The sequence below is a fragment of the Loxodonta africana genome, chromosome 1, assembly GCF_030014295.1.
Source record: "Loxodonta africana isolate mLoxAfr1 chromosome 1, mLoxAfr1.hap2, whole genome shotgun sequence".
NCBI lineage: Eukaryota > Metazoa > Chordata > Mammalia > Proboscidea > Elephantidae > Loxodonta > Loxodonta africana.
In genome coordinates this window covers 84405391-84418523 of record NC_087342.1, presented here as the reverse complement: position 1 = coordinate 84418523, position 13133 = coordinate 84405391, and the positions used below count along the sequence as shown (strand labels likewise).

The window sequence follows — 13133 nt, the reverse complement described above, 5'->3', positions numbered from 1 at the left end:
GAATAGGAATTCTAAGGAGCCCTAGTGGCACAATGGTTGAGCTCCTGGCTGCTAATCCAAAGGTCAGTGGTTGGAACCCACCTGCTGCTCCACAAGAGAGAAGGCCTGGCGATCTGCTCCTCAGCCTAGGAAACCCTATGGGGCAGTTCTATTGTCATGTAGGGCCTCTATGAATCCACGCCAGAGCACGCAAGGACAATAACATAGAGATTCTGAAACTAAAAAGGACCTCTGACTTAAGCAGGCCCCGGCCCAGGACTCAAGGACACAGTGTAGCAAAGGCTCAGAGCAGGAGGACCGGGGTCAGGGCAGTCCCAGTACCTGAACTTGCCTTTGAGGCCCGGATGGCGGCGTCAGGGGTGGAGAGGCCTAGCATTGTGGTTTCTCAGTCTCCCAGTTTTACTTTTCCCTCTCACAACCTGTGTTAGTTCCTTCACCTGGACACACATGAAGCGGCCCCAGTCCTCACTCCAACTGGGTCTCCGATTTCTGGAGAAGTCAATCACCGCGTTTTCCCATAATCGGGGTGTTCGCTCCATCTGGCCAGGATGCAGATTCTCCCTAGACCCCAGTAGTCAGGTCATGGCACCCCGGACCCTCCTCCTGCTGCTCTCAGGGACCCTGGCCCAGACCCGGGGGCGGAAGGGGGGCGGTGAGTGCGAGGTCCAGAGGGAAACGAGCTCTGCGGAGGCAGGAGCGAGGGGACCGTCAGGCGGGGAAGCAGGAACCTCTGAGAAGCCGCGTTCTCCTGCCCCATCCCCGTCCTGACTGCCCTCCCCTCGCCCCTACCCCCTCCTCTCACGCCCCTATGTTCGGGCCCTACTCCTCCTGCAGCCCCTTCTCCGCCCAGGAGCCCCTCGCTCCTCTCCGCCCCGATCGACCCGGACCCGGGCGCCGCGCGTGGAAGGGGGTGTCGGTGGTCTCAGCACCGCTCCTCGCCGCCAGGCTCCCACTCCCTGAGGTATTTCGACACAGCTTGTGAACCGGCCCGACCACGGGGAGCCCCCGTACATCGCCTTCGGCTACGTGGACTACACGCAGTTCGTGCGGTTGGACAGCGACGCCGCGAATCCGAGGGAGGAGCCGCGAGCGCCATGGATGGAGCAGGAGGGGCCGGAGTATTGGGACCTTAACGCGCGGGTCTACAAGGTTTCTGCGCGATCGTTTGGTGTGGGACTGCGGAACCTGCGCGGCTACTACAACCTTAAGGAGTCTGGTGAGTGGTGCCGGGCCAGGGTCGTAGGTCACGAGTCCCTTCGCCCCCACGGACGACCAGGGGTCGCCCCGAGTCTCTGGTCTGAGCCTCACCCTGAGTCCCCGTGACCCGCTAGGCCCTTGGACCAGGAAAGGGTAGACAAGCTCTGCTCTGATTTCCTTTACAGTTTAGAACCAAATTGACTCTGACATCACCGTCCATTGTGAGGGCATGGCTGACCGCGGGGGCGGGGCTGACCGCGGGGTGTGGCTGACCATGGGGGCGGGGCTGACCTCGGGGGCGGGGCCAGGGTCTCACAACTTACAAAGAATGTACGGCTGTGAATTGGGGCCTGATGGACGCCTCCTCCGTGGTTTCTATCGACCGGCCTACGACGGCGCTGATTACATCGCCCTGAATGAGGACATGCGCTCCTGGACAGCAGCGGACATGGCCGCTCAGATCACCCAGCGCAAGTGGGAGGAGGCCAAAGAGCAAGAGCACTTGAGGGTCTACTTTAAGGGAGAGTGCCTGGAGTGGCTCCGTAGGTACCTGAAGAAAAGGAAGGAGACTGCAGTGCGCAGGTACTAGGAGCCACAGGACGCCTCCCCTACTCCCTTTGAGCTGGGCTTGTGTCACCCTTGCTACGACTCAAAAGGAGGGGAGGAAAATGAGCTAGACGCCCTAATACACCCTCCCCATAGGTGTGGAATTTCTACATGCTGTAACATAGAGTGACTTGCCCAGAGGAGACCTCTTTTCTGTCAGACAGTTAAGGGATCCACTTTCTCTGGAGGCAGGTAGTAGGGGAGATGATTCCTGACTAATCAGCAGTTCCCTTTGATCCTGAAATCGACTGTGGGAGCCACCAGAAACTTTTCTCCCTCAGCATTTGTTCTCTGCCCCACACCCAATGAGTCTGAAGGTCCGATTCCAGCTTTTCTGAGTTTTTCGGCCTCCACCCAAGTCAGAACTAGAAATCCCTGTTCTCCCCGTCAGACACCTGGAGCCTCCTACTTTGGGCTGCCTCACCCTGATTCTAGAACTCTCCAAGAAATAGGAGATTATCCCAGATCGCTGGTCCAGGCTGAAGTCTGAATTTCCCAACCCCTCCCTCAGCCCAACTGCCCTGTCCATTCTCAGTATGATCGCATGAGCACTGCTCAGGTAGCCCATGGGAGGTAATGCAGAGTTCCTGAATTTTCTGACACTTCCTTCAGTGACTCCAAAGACACACGTGACTGATCACCACATCTCTGACCGTGAGATCACACTGAGGTGCTGGGCCCTGGGCTTCTACCCAGCCGAAATCACCCTGACCTGGCAAAGGGACGGTGAGGACCAGACCCAGGACACAGAGACCTGGAAACCAGGCCTGCAGGGGACGGGACCTTCCAGAAGTGGGTGGCCGTGGTGGTGCCCTCTGGAGAGGAGCAGAGATACCCGTGCGGTGTGCAGCACGAGGGGCTGCCTAAGCCCATCACCCTGAGATGGGGTAAGGAGGAGGTTATGGATTGAATCATGTCCCCAAAAATATGTGTCAATAATCCTAACCTCTTTGCATTTAGTACAATCCCATTTGGGAATGGGTTGTCTTTGTTATGTTAGGGGGGCAGGATTAGTGTAACACGTGTCTTGAGTCAGTCTCTTTTGAGATATAAAAGAGATTAAATAAGCGAGTAAGCAGAGATGGGGTAAGAGAGGTGCCAAGACACATGGAGATCTCCGAGGAACCAGGGAGCAGAAGCTGAAGAGACAAGAACCTTCCTCCAGCACTGACAGAACTTCCTCCTCTACACCCGGCACTCTAAAATCAGACTTCTAGCCTCCTAAACTGTGAGAAAAAAAAATTCTATTTGTTAAAGCCGTCCACTTGTGTTATTTCTGTTATAGGAGCACTAGATAACTAAGGTAGAGGGAAATGAGGGCGGAGCCTCTTCCCTGGAACAGCAGGAGCCCTTCTGAAGACCCTTAAGGAGTCAGGGCTCCTCATCTCCTTTCTCTTTCCAGAACTGTCTTCCCGGCCCATCACCCCCAACATGGAAATTGTTGCTGTCCTTGTTCTGGGAATTGTTGCTGTCCTGGTTCTCCTGGGAGCTATGTTTGGAGTTGTGGCTAGAGCTGTGATCTACAGGAAGAAGAGCTCAGGTAGAGATGGGGGTAGGGTCTGAGTTTTCTCATTCCACTGGGGAGTTTCAAGTCCCAGGTAGGAGATTTTCTGTGTCCTACTTACCTCATTATGGGAGGCACCATCCAAAAACAAGCTAACCTAGTCTGCGGCCCTGTGTGCTAACAATTACTCTTTTGTCAAGCACATGTGAGAATGAAGGGCAAATCTTTCACCTTAATGGTTCTTGCGATAGAGACCTGATTCCCAGTAGTGGCAGGTCACTGGGGAAGTTTCCTGCTGAGGACAGATTTCCAGGAGTGTGGTTGGTACAGACCCTGCACATTGTGTTTCCTTGTCCTGCCCTGGTACTGCAGTGACAGTTCTGGAAACTTGCCTGGGGCCTAGGACTAGTGGGCTCTTCTAGGACCTCATAGGCCTGCCTCCTCCCCAATCCAATCTCTCACAGAATTCTTTCTTCCTGCAGGTGAAAGAGGAGGGAGCTACACTCAAGCTTCAAGTTAAGTATGAAGGAAGGGAGGCTAATCCTGAGACCCTTGGAATAGTATAGATGGGAGCCCATGGGGATGTCTCCTCACCCCGTAATTCCCGTTCTCCTAGTCTCATCTCTTGTGGGTTTGAACCAGAGCCTGATTTTGTTCTCCAGATGGTGACAGTGTCCAGGGATCTGATGTACAAAGGTGAGACGCTGGGGAGCCTGACACGGAGGACGTGTTGGGGCAGAGGGAACACAACTGGGTTATGGGGATTCTTTGGATTTGGGCATTTTGAGATTGCAGCAGCCTATTCAGGGTGTCAATACTACCATGACTAACCTTAATTTGTTCATGATTCTTTTCTTCTGTACCATGAGAGCACTGCCTTGAGTGGGCCTGAGCCGAAGCATAGTGAGGTGGGGGTAAAGGAGGGCATTTGCCCCCCGGGCGCAATTACAAGGGTGTCGGTAGGGAAATGCAGGGGTGTGGACTGCACCAGGTGACACGTCAGAGGGGGTGACACCATGCTGTCCAGAGATTCATCCAAGACCAAACTATGCAGGACTTGAGCTGCTCCAGAAACCCTGTGCCAGCTTAAGCCATGTTTCTGCACTGCTCTCTGCTGCCACAGTTTTCAGTGTCTGCTGGGATGATTGACTGGCCTGGAGGCACCACTCCTGCCATGCTGCTACCCACCCCAACTTGGGAACCCCCAGAGCCCATCTGTCAGCCTGCCTGCTGCCCAAGAAGCAAGCACAGCGGGAAATCGCGTGCGGGCTGCAGGCATGCTTGACTTCTCCTACTCATCTTGACATGGGGGTGGGGGGAGGATGGGGGCTATAACTTAGAGATTGCCCCTGAGTGCTTGAATGATGGGGGCATAATTTAGAGATTACTCCTGGGTGCTTATTGCCCTCACTATACCCCTGAGACTAAGTGATACACAATTTGTTCACACCCCACTTTGTGATTGAAGAACCCCTGACTTCTCTTTCTACAATGGCTGTGTGAATGTGTCTGCATTCCTATCAGCATAAAGTGAGAATGTGGAGACTAACCCACCCCTACCCACCAGGACCCCCACCCTGCATTGACCTCTGTCTCTTCCCTGATTGACATTCTCCATTCCAGTAGAGGTGGCTCTGGAATGTCTTTGTAGTAGACTGAATTATGTCCCCAAAAAATATGTGTTGTAAATCCTAGTCTCTGTGCATGTGGTTGTAGTCCCTTTTGGAGATAGGTAGTCTTTGTTATATTAATGAGGATTAGTGTAAGGTGTACCTTGACTAAGTCTCTTTTGAAATATAAAAGAGTGAGCAGAGATGGGGTAAGATAGATGCCAAGGCACATGGAGATCTCCAAGGAACCAGGGAGCAGAAGCTGAAGAGACAAGGACCTTCCTCCAGAGCTGACAGAAAGAAAGCTTTCTCCTAGAGCCAGCACTCTGAATTCAAACTTGTAGCCTCCTAGACTGTGAAAGAATAAATTTCTGTTTGTTAAAGCCACCCACTTGGGATATTTCCATTATAGCAGCACCAGATAACTAAGAAAATAAACGAAGAATATTTTTCTACAGATGGTTTGAGGAGAAATAAAGTCTTTTCTACAAATATGTGACAATCTAGTAAACATCTAAATTAAATGTAAAGAAGTAAATAAAACCTTCTAGTTCAGTGTGTCATTATTTGGTTTTCTCCCGCTTACGTAGGGCCCAGGCTTCTGTCCTGAGTAGGTCCCCTGTGCAATTTCAGCACTCCCTCACCTGCATGGCTCAGGGTTCAGCCCTCTGTCTTCTCTGTGTAACTTAATCACAGTCTCAGCATGAGAGGGCTTCCTACCCCCAATTCTGGAGGAATGTGAGGCCTCTCTCCTCAATTTTCACCTGTTCCTTTATGTTCTGGGCACATAACAGTCATTCAAAAAAGTCAAATCTCACATCCTCTTACATTTTTCAACTGAAAGTATATCACTGTTATTTGCCATGAAATAATGTACGTCTGTAGCTAAAAAGCCAAAATTAAAACCACATGTAATTAAAGAATAAGAGCCATCTCTATTCATTCTCATGTAGACATGCCATTGTCAGATTATATTCCATATATCTGTTTCTCACTCTGGAAAAAGTATCTCACTCTGGGGTAAGTTGTGCTAATCCTTATTTTGTCTTCTTAAGTCTATCTAACGGTGCTATTTTTAACCTTTTAAATTCTCTCAAGTTCAAATGGTGTAAGTCATCTCAATGATACTGCATGTAAACATTCAAAGTGGACTGAAGAAATTTAGGTGTACTTAAGGCATATAAGTAAATAACTGATAGCTTCCACAGACTGAAGAAAATCAAGGTGACTTTTTGATTTTTTGGTGTTGTTCCCATTTTACTTTATAGCCACTGTTGTGTTGTGTGTAGTTGATCTTGATGTGTTATCTGTATATTTAGGGGGAAGTGTAGTATAAAAGAGTAGTCTTTAATCCTAGGTTAGAATCTTGGCTTCATTACAGAGTATGCTATATGCAAAGTAGTGTTTTCACTAAGTCACTGTAGCAAAAAGTGTATCAGTACCAGTTGCAGTTGAGTTAATTCTGACTCATGGGAATGCCATGTGTATCGAAGAAGGATGTGCTCTACTCCTGCCACTGCTTTCTTGGTGGTATGAGGACCCCCTGTCTTTCTACTCACTTCTCTTTTATATCTCAAAAGAAATTGACTTAAGACAAAACCTAATCTTGTAGATTAAGTCCTTCCCCATTAACATAACTGCCTCTAATCCTGCCTCATTAACATCATAAAGGTAGGATTTACAACACATAGGAAAATCACATGAGATGACAAAATAGTGTATAATCGCACAATCCTGGGGATCATGGCCTAAGTTGACACATATTTTGGGCGGACACAGTTCAATCCATGACCCCCCCTAAAGAGACAGAAAGTGATGGAATGGATAAAGAAAACACGACCCATCAATATGTTGTCCACAAGAGACACTCTTTAGATACAAAGACATAAATACATTAAAAATCAAAGAATAGAAAAAAATTTATCAAGGAAACAGTAACCAAAAAAAAAGGGCAGATAAAATAGATTTTATTTATCTCAGATAAAATATATTTACTAATCTATATTTAGTAAACTGACAAACTATCTTATAAATATTGCCTGAATTTTTCCACTTCTTTACATCTTTACTGCCTGCTCCCTGGTTCACACCACAACCTCCTGTCTTAGGGACTACTACGATGATCTTCTAACTGGAACTCTAGTTTCAATTCTTGCCTGCCTACTTTCCAGCCATCAGCCAGTGTGGTTTTGAAAAACACAAATCAGATTCTATCATCCTGCTACTTAAAGCTTGTCAATGGCTTCATATGTTTCTCATCACACTTAGAACAAAACCCAAACTCCTTACTAAGCCCAACAATCTCCACAATGCAAGTCCAAACTCCCTCTTCTCTGTCAGCATTCTGCTGCCCACATACTTCACCAACCACACTGGTGATACTAATCTCAGATAATATAGATTTTAAGGCAAAATCCATCATAAAAGACAAGGAAATTTATATAATCATTATAAAGACAATCCACCAAGAAGACATAACCTTAATAAATATGTACACACCCATACACAGGGCTCCAAAATACATAAAACAAACTCTAAAAGCACTGAAAAGAGAAATAGACAGTTCCACAATAATAGTAGGAGATTAAAACACACCACTGTTGGTAAAGGACAGGACATCTAGAAAGAAAATCAACAAAGACACAGAAGACCTAAAAGCCAAATCAATTAACTTGGCTTCATAGACATATACAGAACACTCAACCCGACAGCATCAAAGAATGCATTCTTTTCCAAAGCATAAGGAACATTCTACAGAATAGATCACATTTTAGGCCACAAAGCAACCTCAATAAAATCCAAAACATTGAGATAATACAAAACATTTTCTCTGATCACAATGCCATAAAAGTAGAAATCAATAACTGGAACATCAAGGGAAAAAAGATCAAATACATGGATATAAATAACACCTTGCTTAAAAACAAATAGGTAATAAACCAAAGAAATGAAACCCAGTGCCGTCGAGTTGATTCCAACTCATAGCAACCCTACAGAACAGAGTAGAACTACCCCATAGAGTTTCCAAGGAGCACCTGGAAGATTCAAACTGCCAACCCTTTGGTTAGCAGCCGTAGCACTTAACCACTACGCCACCAGTGTTTCCAAATAGGTAATAGAAGAGATCAAAAAGGGAATAAAAATATTCCTAGAATCAAATGAGAATGAAAACACATTATACCAAAACCTTTGGGACACAGCAAAGGCAGTGCTCGGAGGTCAATTTTGTAGCAGTAAACACGCACATCAAAAAAGAAGAATGGGCCAAAATCAAAACACTAGCCCTATAATTTGAACAAATAGAAAGAGAACAGCAAAAGAAGCCCTTAGGCACCAGAAGAAAGGAACTAATATAGATTGGAACAGAAATAAATGGAATAGAGAACAGAAAAGCAATAGAAAGAATCAGCAAGGCCAAAAGTTGGTTCTTTGAAAAGGTCAACAAAATCAACAAACCATTGGCCAATCTGACAAAAGAAAAAGAGGAGAGGAAGCAAATAACCCAAATAAGAAATGAGACAGGACATTATAACAGACCCAACTGAAATAAAAAGGATCATGACAGAATACTATGAAAAATTATACTCCTACAAATTAGAGAACCTATAGACAAATTTCTAGAAACAAACTACCTATCTAAACTAACACAAACTGAGACAGAAAATTTCAACAGATCCATGACAGGAGAAGAGATTGAAGAAGTAATAAAAAGAACTCCCAACAGAAAAAAGCACTGACACAGATGGCTTCACTGGAGAATTGTATCATTCATGGAGGAGCTCACACCAGTACTATTCAAACTATTTCAGAGCATAGAAAAGGAAGGAATACTCTCAAATTCGTTTATGAAGCCAGCATAACCCTGATATCAAAGGCAGGCAAAGACATCACAAAAAAGGAAAATTACGGACAAATATCTCTCAGAAATATAGACGCAGAAATCCTCAACAAAATTCTAGCCAATAGAATTTAGCAACAAGTTAAAAAAAAAAAAATGATAATACACCATGACCAAGTGAGAGTCATACCAGGTTTGTAAGGATGGTTCAGTATCACAAAATCAATCAATGTAATCCACCACATAAATAAAACAAAATTTAAAAAATCACGTGATCATCTCAATCAATGCAGAAAGGCATTTGATAAAGCCCAACACCCATTCCTGATAAATACTTTCAATAAAAAAGGAATAGAAGGGAAATTCCTCAACATGATAAGGTCACCTATACAAAACCAACAGCCACCATCATTCTCAATGGAGAGAGACTGAAAGCATTCCCCTGAGAAAAGGAAAAAGATAAGGATGCCCTTTATCACCATTCCTGTTTAACATTGTGCTGGAAGTCCTGGCTAGAGCAATAAGGTAAGAAAAAAATCCTTTAAGACTAGTCAGAATTGAGAATCAATTAGAAAACTCATCCTTATGATTTTGTTTCTGTAGAACTACTCTTGGTATCAAATGTCTAAGGTTTGTTTCTCTAGAGAAGCAAAAGTATGGCATATATATATATATGTAGAGAGACAGCGAGAGGGAAGGAGGGAAATAGAGAGAGAGAGATTTATCTAAAGAAATGGCTTACATAGTTGTAGAGGCTGGCAAGGCCCAAGTCCGTGGGTCAGGTGTCAGGCTGGAGACTTCTGACTCACATAGCTACAGGCGCTGAGGAACCCAAGATCAGCAGGTCAGATGGCAGGCTGTTGGCTCACTGGTTGTGGAGGCTGAGGAATCCAAGATTAGCAGGCAATACAGCAAACAACAGGCTCAAATTCTAAGAACTGGAGGGCAGGTGATGACGAGCCAAACACAGGATCCAAAGCCAGCATATGAGTTTTGCCAAAACATCCATATATATGTTGGATGCAGGCCACACCGCCAAAGAAACTCCCCTTACAACTGATTGGCTGATCACATCGGATCACATTACGGAGTATGAATACATTATTACATAACTGCCAAATTACATCATTACATAACTGCCAAAACACATCCTTACAGAACTGCCAAATTACAATATTACATAACTGCCAAAACACTGAGAATCACTGACCAGCCAATTTGCACAATTTAAGCATCACGCATGGTGAAGATGCCTTGTAAAGATGAATGCACATGGCAGGTGCATCTACAAGCCCAGGAATTCCAAGGATTGCTGGCAGCTGACATAGAGAAAGATGGGCTTCCACCCTAGAGCTATGCCCTGAATTCAGATTTCTAGCCTCCTGAATTGTGAGAAAATAAGTTTATGATCTTTAAGGCCACCCATTTGTGGTAGCTTTTGTTGCAGCATCACTAAAGAAATTAAGACATCAGCCTTTTGCTAATGAAACTACTGTGAACATAATTTTACAGGCCCTATGGTGAATTCTTTGTGTTCTTGACCCCAAGTATTCTCAACTCAGGGGTTGACACACAATTATAAATGCTTATTTACCAATACCAGAGGAGGAATACCAAACCACAACAGGAAGTTTTGACTCATTCCTATGCCAACTATTTGGAATTGTCTACTGATCCTCAAGAGGACCGAACTATATGTGATTGGTACCTCAGGGACACGGTAAAGAGCAGACACAAAATCCCTGTCTCTTGCAGTGAGCTCCCATTGTCACTGAGGAACAAACACAGAAGAAACCACTTGGAAGTGATATCAACTACGAAGCTTCATGATGACCACAGTTGAAAGTGGGGATTCAGTTGGGAAAGATGCACTCGGGTCCCTCTGGTGCTCTTCCCCTTGGATCCTGACCCTTAGTTTTTCCCATGCCTATTTTATAGATATAGAACTTTATGGGGGAGGGCTGAACCTTTGGCCTTCAGGATCCTTGAATACCAGGACCAACATTGCTTTCTTTTCTCCTTCCCTCTAGGATGTCAAAAGTACCCTGGAAAAGTAGGTGATTTCCTGCATTTCTTTGAGTGAGTTGGTCTTGGCTTAGAGACTAAGGGGAAACCCTGGCGGCAGAGTGGTTAAGGGCTATGGCTGCTAACCAAAGGGTCAGCAGTTTGAATCCACCAGGTGCTCCTTGGAAACTCTATGAGGCAGCTCTACTCTGTCCTATAGGGTGGCTATGAGTTGGAATCAACTCGAAGGCACTGGGTTTGGTTTGTTTTTTTTTAGAAAGTAAGGGTACAGTAGAATCAAGGGAGTAAGGGTGGGAAATTCATGCACTATTTGAGTAGTTTATGGCAGTAGTTTCCTTGTCCCATGATGGCAATTAGAGGGCAAATCATTGGAACTTCCTTGGTAAAGAGAATGATAATATAGAACTAGATTCCATTCTGTCCTGTAGGGTATAATTTTGTCCAAACAGGATGTAAGGAGGAAGGGGTTGGGGGACCGGGAAGGATATTTATCGTTATGCTTGAAATATAAAAACATCTGTCTTAGTTATCGAGCACTGCTATAACAAATACCAAACAGAAGTTTATTCTCACGCAGTCTAGTCTGCTAGAAGTCCAAATTCAGGGTACCAGCTTCCAGGGAAGGCTTTCTCTCTCTGTCAGCTCTGGGGGAATGTCCTTGTAATCAGTCTTTCCCTGGTGTAGGAGCTTCTCTGCACAGGAACCCCGTGTCCAAAGGACACACTCTGCTCCTAGCACTACTTTATTGTTGGTATAAGGTCCCCCTTGTCTCATTTCTTTTTTATATCTCAAAAGAGATTGACTTAAGGCCTAAACTAATGTAGATTGAGCCCTGCCTCATTCATATAACTGCCTCAAATCCTGCCTCATTAACATCATAGAGGTAGGACTTACAACACAGGAAAATCACATCAGATGACAAAATGGGGGACAATCACACAATACTGGGAATCATGGCCTACCCAAGTTGACATATATTTTGGGGAGACATAATTGAATCCATGGTATTCTCTACCCTTTGGTCCCCCAAAATTCATGTCCTTGCCACATGTAAAACATATTCACCCCATCATATCATAGAAAAAGTCTTAACTCCAATTCCAAAATCCAAAAATTCCTCTTCATCTATGAAATCTTAGAATACAAGTTATCTGCTTCCGAAGTACAATGATGAAACAGACACAAGCTAGACATTTTCATTACAAATTGGAGAAATTGGAGGGAAAGAAAGGTCAACAGGCACAAATCAAGTCAGCAGAACACATTACTTTAGCTCTCAAGGCTTGAAAATAACCCTCAGTTCTCTGTGACAATTTAGGCAATGGCCCTGTCTCCAGACACTGGGTGTTGGCCACACTCTCTGGATTCTGAGTGGAGTCTCCTTGGCCCTGGACTTCAGCTCCACCTTTCAGGCTCACTGGAATGGCAACTCTGCTCCCTCAAACTTGGGTGGCCCCAGAGTCCATGGCTCCAATGTTTGAGACCCCAGAGGCAGTGGCCCTACCCTTTGAGACTGAGGCAGCTCTGCTTCCTGTGTTGCTTGTCTCTTCAGTTTCTGCTTCCTGGTTCCTTGGCTTCTCAGCCCCTTGGGGCTCTCTGGCCACATCTGCCCTGCTGGGGCAAGTGTTCCAAAGCTCTTTAGCTCTATCAGTAAGTGCCTGAAGGCACCCCACTCCACCAGGAAGCCTCTTGTTCAAAGTCACTCAGCTCTCTCACTCCATGGGTCAGCTCCAGAGTCATCTTGTACTTGTCTCTGGGTTCTGCTCCTGCCATTTCTATTTCTTGCCATCTATGCTGTCTCTAATGTCTTCCTCACTTCCTTCTGAGTCCTCACCAGAATTGTCTCTGATGTTTATAATTCCACCAAGTCTCTTCAAGGCATTCTAGTCTTTTACTATCAGGCACTTTAAAACTCACCCTCTACGAATTTACAGTTTCAAAACTGCTTCCACATGTTAGGTATCTGTTAGAGCAGCACCCCGCTCCCAGTACCAAATTCTGTCTTCATTATCTAGTGTTGCTATAACAGAAATACCACAAGTGGATGGCTTTAATAAACAGAAGTTTATTCTCTCACAGTCTAGTCTTCTAGAAGTCCAAATTCAGCCAGTTCCGGGGGAAGCCTTTCTCTCTCCATTGGCTCTGGAGGGAGATCCTTATCATCAATCTTCCCCCGGTCTAGGAGCTTCTCTGCCTGGGGACCTTGGGTCCAAAGAACACGCTCTTCTCCTGGCACTACTATCATGGTTGTATGAGGTCCCCCTTGTCTCTCTGCTCATTTATCTTTTATATCTCAAAAGAGATTAACTTAAGACCTAACCTAATGTTGTAGATTGAGTCCTGCTTCATTAAC

The 13133-nt window shown here is 45.5% G+C and overlaps 1 pseudogene; it reads left to right on the top strand.

The window, feature by feature from the left end:
• The first annotated feature begins 582 nt into the window (after positions 1-582).
• The window catches only part of LOC135230795 (class I histocompatibility antigen, Gogo-OKO alpha chain-like), a 49744-nt pseudogene continuing 37193 nt past the window's right edge, over positions 583-13133 (top strand).